We start from the raw sequence: 7504 nt of genomic DNA on the forward strand, positions 1-7504 counted from the left end.
CTTTTTCTTCAACTTCTTTGCCCCCCGCCACACACACACACACACACACACACACACACACACACTGACTAGGCAGAGTTCTTCCCGGCCGACCACAGACAGCCCCGTCATGCCTGTGGGCGAGAGAGATCACGTGATCGCGCCCCATCACTTCCCCTCCCGGACGCCCTGTGGCCAGACCCGCGAGCCCGCAGGGTGGAAGCCGAAACAATGCTCGAATCGGGCCGCAGGCTTCCTCCGTGCAGGACGGCTCTTCATGCAGGACGGCTCTTCGGGCTGTTCCTATTGCATCAGTAAACGCAGCCGCAGGGTCGTCAGACACCAACGAGGAGGGGAAGACGTTCTGAAGGGAGAGAAGGACGCTCAGAATGGCCGTGTCAGCAGGGAGGGTGTCTGGATCAGTGACATGGATCTGCTCGCCGGGCAGCTCTGAGGCCCCTGGTGAGGGAGACCAGCCAGCAGGCTGTGCTCTTCTCGGGCCACTGCCCTGTGGGAAGCACTTTCCACGGAGCCCCTCACTCGGCCTCTGACCAGCCACGAGTGTGGCTTCAGGCTGGGCGTCTACTCGGCAGCCAGCTGAGCCCAAGGGGGCATCCTTAGGGCCTGGTCTTGGTGTAACTGAATGCTGCGGGCAGGGGTGGGGGCTGGGGGGGGGTGTTTCCCTAGATCAGGGCTGGGGACCCTGTTTTCTGCCAAGGCCATTTGGATGTTTAGAGCATCATTCGTGGGCCATGCAAAATTATCAACTGAAAACTCAGCCTGCTAGCTTTGGTCAACATCGAATTATCTCACCCCTCATGCCTTGGCAGGGCCAGACCACATGATTTCAGGGTCTGCAGGGCCCGCGGGCCAGATGGTCCCCACCCCTGCCCTGGAATGATCTGTAGGCAGCAACACCCCGAAGGTGGGGAGGGAGTGAAGGAGTGAGTAACGCTCTGAGGCCAGGCCTGGGAAGACCCACTTGGCATCAGGTGACCGTGGCCTTTCACATGACAATGAGCCAGAAACTCTATCATATTCAGTGTCTGAGACCCATGCTGCCGAAGGTGCTCTCTTTTTAAAGGTCTCGTGCATGGCAATGTGGGGGGAGGGGGGGACTCCAGGTTGGTGCCACCTTCTATTCAGTCCTTATCACGTGCCAGGCACTGTGCTGGCGGCACGCACACTGCATGACGTCATTGTGCAGAGGACACTCCAATTCCAGACCACAAGGCGCTGTCCGAGGTCGTGCGGCGACACATCCCGGGCTCCGTGCCGCCTCTGGGCTCGCTCCTCAGTGGGGGCCTGAAAGCACATCAGGCTTAGTCAGCTGGCAAGTAACAGCAGCTCCCGACACACCAGCTTCGGCCAGTGAGGGGGTTCGTTCCCACATTAAGACCAGTGGGAGCCCAGCCGGCGTCTCAGGGGTTGAGTGTCAACCTATGAACCAGGAGGTCACGGTTCCATTTCTGGTCAGGGCACAGGCCGGGCTGCAGGCTCGATCCCCAGTGTGGGGCGTGCAGGAGGCAGCCGGTCAGTGATTCTCATCATTGATGTTTCTGTCTCCTTCTCCCTCTCTTCCTCTCTGAAATCAATAAAAATATACATTAATAATAATAATAATAAAAAGGCCAGCGGCGAGCCCCCCAGGACCGGATGGCAGCCCCACACCCCCTCTAGAACCGCGTTCCCTCTGGCTCTCCGTATCCCGACCCCACGCTGTGGCCTTCGCACTCCTGGTCCCCTCACCGTCACAGGTGGCAGCTCTGCCTGCAGCACGGAGCCTGCATTCCAGGCCGAGGACCGAGGATGAAGGTGCCAGTTTATTCCTCCTGCTCCACCTTCTTTTCTCTGTCCCCTTTCCAAGAGCTTTCGGGGAAGCCTGGCCCCACACCCTGGCACCACCTCCAGCTAAACTAGAGGATGTTAGCTGGGTCCATGGCCTCAGAGCCTCCCGCTGCCCCCTAAACCCTAACAACCACTCGTCTTTTCAGGGCCTCCATCGGTTTTGCCTTTTCCCGGAGGCCACACAGTCAGCATCACACCGCCTGCAGCCTTTCCACGCTGGTTTCTGTCACGTAGAAACACGCCCTGAAGATTCCTCCACGGCCTTTCAGGGCTTGATACCCATTTCTTTGTCCCGCGGAGCAGGCTTCCCAGCTCTGGGTGGACCATCGCCTGCTGAAGGACAGCACTGCCCCGTGTTGGGCAGCGACGAAGACAGCGCTGTGACCCGCGTGCAGGTTTCTGTGTGGAGGTCCGTTCTCAGCGCCTTCGGGTACCTGCCGAGGAGGGCGGCAGCGGCCAGGGGATGAGAGGACATTTCCTGCTCCAAGGAGCGGCCACGTGACTCCAAGAGGCGGCTCCGTCCCGCATCCCCGCCAGCGATGGCCCAGGCCTCCTGCCGCTCCGCATCCTCCCCAGCACTGGTGCTGTCCGCGTCCTGAGTGTCAGCTCCATCCCCCTGCACGTCTCTAATGCGTTCACCCGGTACACGGCTGACGGGCTCCGAACTAACTCGCACACAAGACAGCCGGTCTCTGAGGAGAGCAGAGGTCACAGTCCCTGCAGGTGAGGTTGCAGGCGGAAAGTTTTGGGGCGCCCGCGTCCCTGTGAGCGATGGTCGGGAACATTACCAGCCTCTGACTCACCGGAGACAGCGCTGCAGCGGGCAGGGAGGGAGGCCTCGCCTGCCTGGGGTGTCTGATTCAGAAGGTCTGGGATGGGGCCCAAGAATTTGCATTTTTAAGAAGTTTCCTGCCTCCAGGCTGCTACAGCAGCGGCTCAGGGGTCACACCTGGAGAATCACTGTTCTAGATGCTTCTCTTAAAGGAAAAATACCAAATGGGGCTGCCACACCCTCCCTCGGGATGCAGGAGTCGTCACCACCACCTCCACATAAGGCTCCATCTTGAGGCCCCTGGGTACCGGAACCCAAGAGAGTTAGTTCCCGGCGTCTCCCAGCTCCCGAGGAGGCTGTGTGGCTGACAGGCCATTTGTGTTGGGGGCGGGGGGGTGTCACTGCTGTCCGATGGCACAGACTTTGCGGAGTGAACTGGATCAGTTTAACAGGGGTTCTCAACCTTCTGGCCCTTTAAATGCAGTTCCTCATGCTGTGACCCAACCATAAAATTATTTTCGTTGCTACTTCATAACTGTCATGTTGCTACTGTTATGAATCGTCATGTAAACATCTGATATGCAGGATGGCGGCCCCTGTGAAAGGGTCGTTCGACCGCCAAAGGGGTCGCGACCCACAGGTTGAGAACCGCTGGTTAAAATGTGAAAGTTTAAAAAGCTCCCTTTGTCCTAAAATACGCCATCTAGATCCACCCCAGCGTCTCTGAAATGGACCCGTGTTCCCCTGGACCCCGTGCAGCATTGGCCTCATGTCAGTGTGGGTCCTGGGACAGCGCACACGCCAGAGCGGCGTTCTCCGGGGACCAGGCCCCTCGGGCTCGGCGACCGCGGGTGCCAGGGTCCACGCACGAACACGCAAGTCCACGCGCATTCCGCGTGTCAGGACCTGAACAGGAAGCCCCGCTGGGCTGCTTCTTTATCACATAGAAGCTGTTTGCTTCAGAAAAATGAGAAATTCAACAAGAGCGTTTTTGTTGCTTTTCTTTAGCTTTTATCGGCGTGCTGCAATCGCGTAGACTGAAGGCCAGATTCTTCCCAGAAGACGCAGGGCACCGATTCCGCGTTGTCCTTGGGCCGATGCGGGGCCGGACGTGCAAAAGGACAAGACGCACAGATCCATCGGCAGCATCGGAACCTGAAGGAGGCCCGGGGTCCTGTGGTCCAGACTTTCCCTGAAACAGACTCGCAATTACACAACCCCACACCGGAGCAACGGCAAGGAGCGCCTCCCCTCTCCGCTCCACGGCGTGTGGGGGCCTGGAAGCAGGGAGGGGTTCTCACGGCACGCAGCCCACACCCTCGGGCGGCTCAGGGTTGCCCGGGAGGCGGACGCAATGCAGATTCCTGGCTCTGGCCCCCACACGTGTGGGAGGTGATTAGGAGCCCGAACATTTTCAATTGAAACAGGTGCCCTTGCCTGGCCCGTGTGGCTCAGTGGTTGAGCATAGACCTTTGAACCAGGAGGTCACGGTGTGATTGGCTCGATCCCCAGTAGGGGGCAGTGCAGGAGGCAGCTGATCCATGATTCTCTCTCACCGTTGATGTTTCTCTCTTTCTCTCTCCCTCTCTCTTCATCTCTTCAATCAATAAAAATATTTTTTTAAAAAAAAAAGAAAGAGAGAGAGAAAGAAAGAAAGGAAGGAAGAAAGAGGTGCCCCGATTCCGATGCAGGTGAGATGTTCTCCAGACCATGTAGACCAGTGGTTCTCAACCTGTGGGTCGCGACCCCTTTGGGGGTTGAACGACCCTTTCACAGGGGTCGCCTAAGACCATCGGAAAACACATATATAGTTACATATTGTTTCTGTGATTCATCACTATGCTTTCGTTATGTGTCATTGTCATAATGAAATTGGGGGTCACCACAACGTGAGGAACTGTGGTAAAGGGTCGCGTTAGGAGGCTGAGAACCGCTGAAGTAGAAGGAGACACTGCCCAGAAGACAGCCCCAGCCCCTGAACGCGGTAGATTTTTACCTGAAAGACAACCTCCTTTTTGACTTTACCGGTTGCACCCGGTTGGGTGAGCTGCTTGAGGCAGGTAGCACGGGGCTGGGACAGAGCACGCCGCGCGTGGCCCATGCGTGGAGGCTCCTTGGCTTGTGTCAAACCCCTCAGGCCCCTGGCGCCCCGACCGCTCTCACCCCACCTGCTCTTTCCCGAGGAAGGAAGGGCAGGTCATCAGAAGAGCACGTCGCTGCCTCCCAGACCCAGAATCCCCGGGAGAAGAGCGGGTGTGGGTCAGCGCATGGCCCCCTGCCCAGACGGAGGCGCCCCTCGCTGGGGCCAGCGCCGTGGGACCGTGGGGCCCGGCGGGGAGTGGGCGCCTGAAGGCCAGCGTGGGGGCACCCGTGATCGCGACCTGCCAAACCCTGTGTCAGGAAGGTCCAGCCCCTCCCCGGGCGAACGGGTGTTTATGGACAAACACGGCTCTGAGGGCCGAGACGCCCGGTGTCGGTCTACATTCACTAAACCGGGGACAAGCCCGGGAACGCAGGCACCGCCTCCGGACGCTTCACCTTCCCCGTGTTTACTGAGCACAGACGCCCCGCAGCTCCTCTCCCAGGACACCTGTCCCCTGTCTCCTGGTCCGACCGGAGGGGCCGGGAGGGGGCGTTAAACCAAACCTCCCGCGAGGGCCCAGCGACAGGCACCTCATTCCCGAGCGAAAGGCCGTTATGGCTCCTCCGAGCACTTTCCGCCTCGCGGCCGCGGGGAAACCTTGGTGCTTGATCGCCGCCCTCCTATTGCCCACCGTCCTGCTCGTGGGCCTGGGGGAGATCCGCTGCTTCTGCTGGGCCCGGCCCACCCGAGTCCCACTCACTCCCCGTCCACGGAGCCCAGCCCTCGGAGAGCCGCGCTCGAGGGTGGACGCGGGCAGCCCACCTTCTGTGGGTGGGAAGGGCCGTGTCACCGGTTCCCTTCGCAGGGCGTCCTGCCCCCAGCCCACAGCTGGGGTGGCAGGCTGGTGTCTGCCACCGAGATCCACCTGTCTCATCCGAGATGACGATGAGCCATTTCCTCCATCGGCCACATTCCCCTAACGCAGTGGTCGGCAAACTGCGGCTCGCGAGCCACATGCGGCTCTTTGACCCCTTGAGTGTGACTCCTCCACAAAATATCACGTGCGGGCACACACGTACAGTGCGATTGAAACTTCGTGGCCCATGCGCAGAAGTTGGTATTTTGTGGAAGAGCCACACTCAAGGGGCCAAAGAGCCGCATGTGGCTCACGAGCCGCAGTTTGCTGACCACTGCCCTAACATCATCTCTTTCATGGGAATGGGCTTCAAGCGTATTTTGAATGCAAATAGAACGCAGCCTTTAAAACAATCTCTCTTGGGGTTCCGAGCCTGGGACTTAGGGGCTGCGGTACCCCTGAAATTACAGGGATAATTGTGTGGACTGTGTACAGACCCCACTTTCCACAGACAGCCTCTGGAGCGGCCCTTCCGATACAAATGTACTGTGAGCCGCACACATAACCTAGAACTTTCTAGTAGCCACACTTACAAAGTAATTCAACTGATTCTAATAACGTATTTTGTTTAACCCAAGATTTCCAAGATTACTGTCCTTTGAACCTGTCGTTAGAAATATTACCATCTGATCAACGTAAACGTTGCCGGTGAGGGGCTTCACGCGTTTGCTTTTCTTCTACTAAATTGACGGTCAGACTCGGCCTGTTCCGGGCGCTCACCCGCCGCCCGTGGCCGTGGCCTCCCTATGGGCCATGGCGTGTCTACAGCCTTTCTCGAATTTTCACGGCCCATTGATAACTAGGGTCCTGGTGAGCAGAGGAGATTTTCATCGAAAACTCCAAACCAGCCCTGACCGGTTTGGCTCAGTGGATAGAGCGTTGGCCTGCGGACTGAAGGGTCCCAGGTTCGATTCCGGTCAAGGGCATGTACCTTGGTTGCGGGCACATCCCCAGTAGGAGATGTGCAGGAGGCAGCTGATCGATGTTTCTCTCTCATCGATGTTTCTGGCTCTCTATCCCTCTCCCTTCCTCTCTGTGAAAAATCAATAAAACTTATTAAAAAACAAACAAACCTCCAAACCAAGGCCTCCGTGTCCCAATAGCAACTCACAGCCTTCTGAGCTCACAGGCTTTCAGAGAGACTATTTCATCAGACCCTCGAACACCCATGGCATAGGCAGGGCCGACGTCCTCTCCTCGAGTTATAGCTCAGACAACCAGGGCTTAAAAATATTAGCCTGGCCAGTGCGGCCCAGTGGTTGGGTATTGATCTAGGAACCAGGAGGTCAGGGTTCGATTCCTGGTCAGGGCACAGGCCTGGGTTGTGGGCTCCATCCCCAGTGTGGGGCGTGCAGGAGGCAGCGGATCAATGATTCTCTCTCAATGTTGATGCTTTTGTCTCTCTCCTCCTCTCCCTTCCTCTCTGAAACCAATAAAAATATTTTAAAAATATTAACTGGTCCAAAGTCAATGGCTAGAGGTTGGGGGTTGTGAACTTGAACTGGATCTTGAGACTCCAACTCCTCAGGTCCAGCTAGAAAGAGGCAGCACCTCCCCCCACAGGACAGGGACCCCAGCCTCCTGTCCCAGCACCGAGCACAGCGCCCGGCCCGGAGCTGGCACATGGCTCCGACCTGATGACATTGAAGTTCAGCTCCATCCAAAGGGAGACCCACTCCAGACGCCCGCCTGGCCCTCGCCCAGATCACTCCGCCTCTGGGACCTACTGGTGACGCCAACACCACGAAGCCTCCTCCACACCGAAGCGGCCTGTGCTAACCGCGGACGCCCCCTCACTTCCCAGCATGCCCAGTGTGCCCGGAGGGCTTTTCCAGACAAACAGCCTTCCCCATGGCCCGCGAGGAGGCTCACCTCGCACTCGCACTCTCTCATCTCCCCTCTCCCC

General features: G+C 58.2%; 1 long non-coding RNA gene across 3 annotated transcripts in view; it reads right to left on the reverse strand.

Moving 5' to 3' along the window:
• Positions 1–267: 267 nt before the first annotated feature.
• The window catches only part of LOC107182211, an 8066-nt gene continuing 829 nt past the window's right edge, over positions 268–7504 (reverse strand). The window contains exons 2-3 of one of the 3 annotated variants that reach the window (XR_001512933.1): positions 1165–1284; positions 268–343 (exon numbers count right to left, since the gene is read on the reverse strand). This is a non-coding gene — a long non-coding RNA (uncharacterized LOC107182211). Of the gene's footprint in view, positions 344–690; positions 1285–1728; positions 2658–7504 lie in introns of those variants that run through there. The other 2 variants (XR_001512932.1, XR_001512928.1) reach the window with 2 other exon arrangements.

This window comes from Myotis davidii, unplaced genomic scaffold (genome assembly GCF_000327345.1).
Source record: "Myotis davidii unplaced genomic scaffold, ASM32734v1 scaffold170, whole genome shotgun sequence".
NCBI classification, from domain to species: Eukaryota; Metazoa; Chordata; class Mammalia; order Chiroptera; family Vespertilionidae; genus Myotis; species Myotis davidii.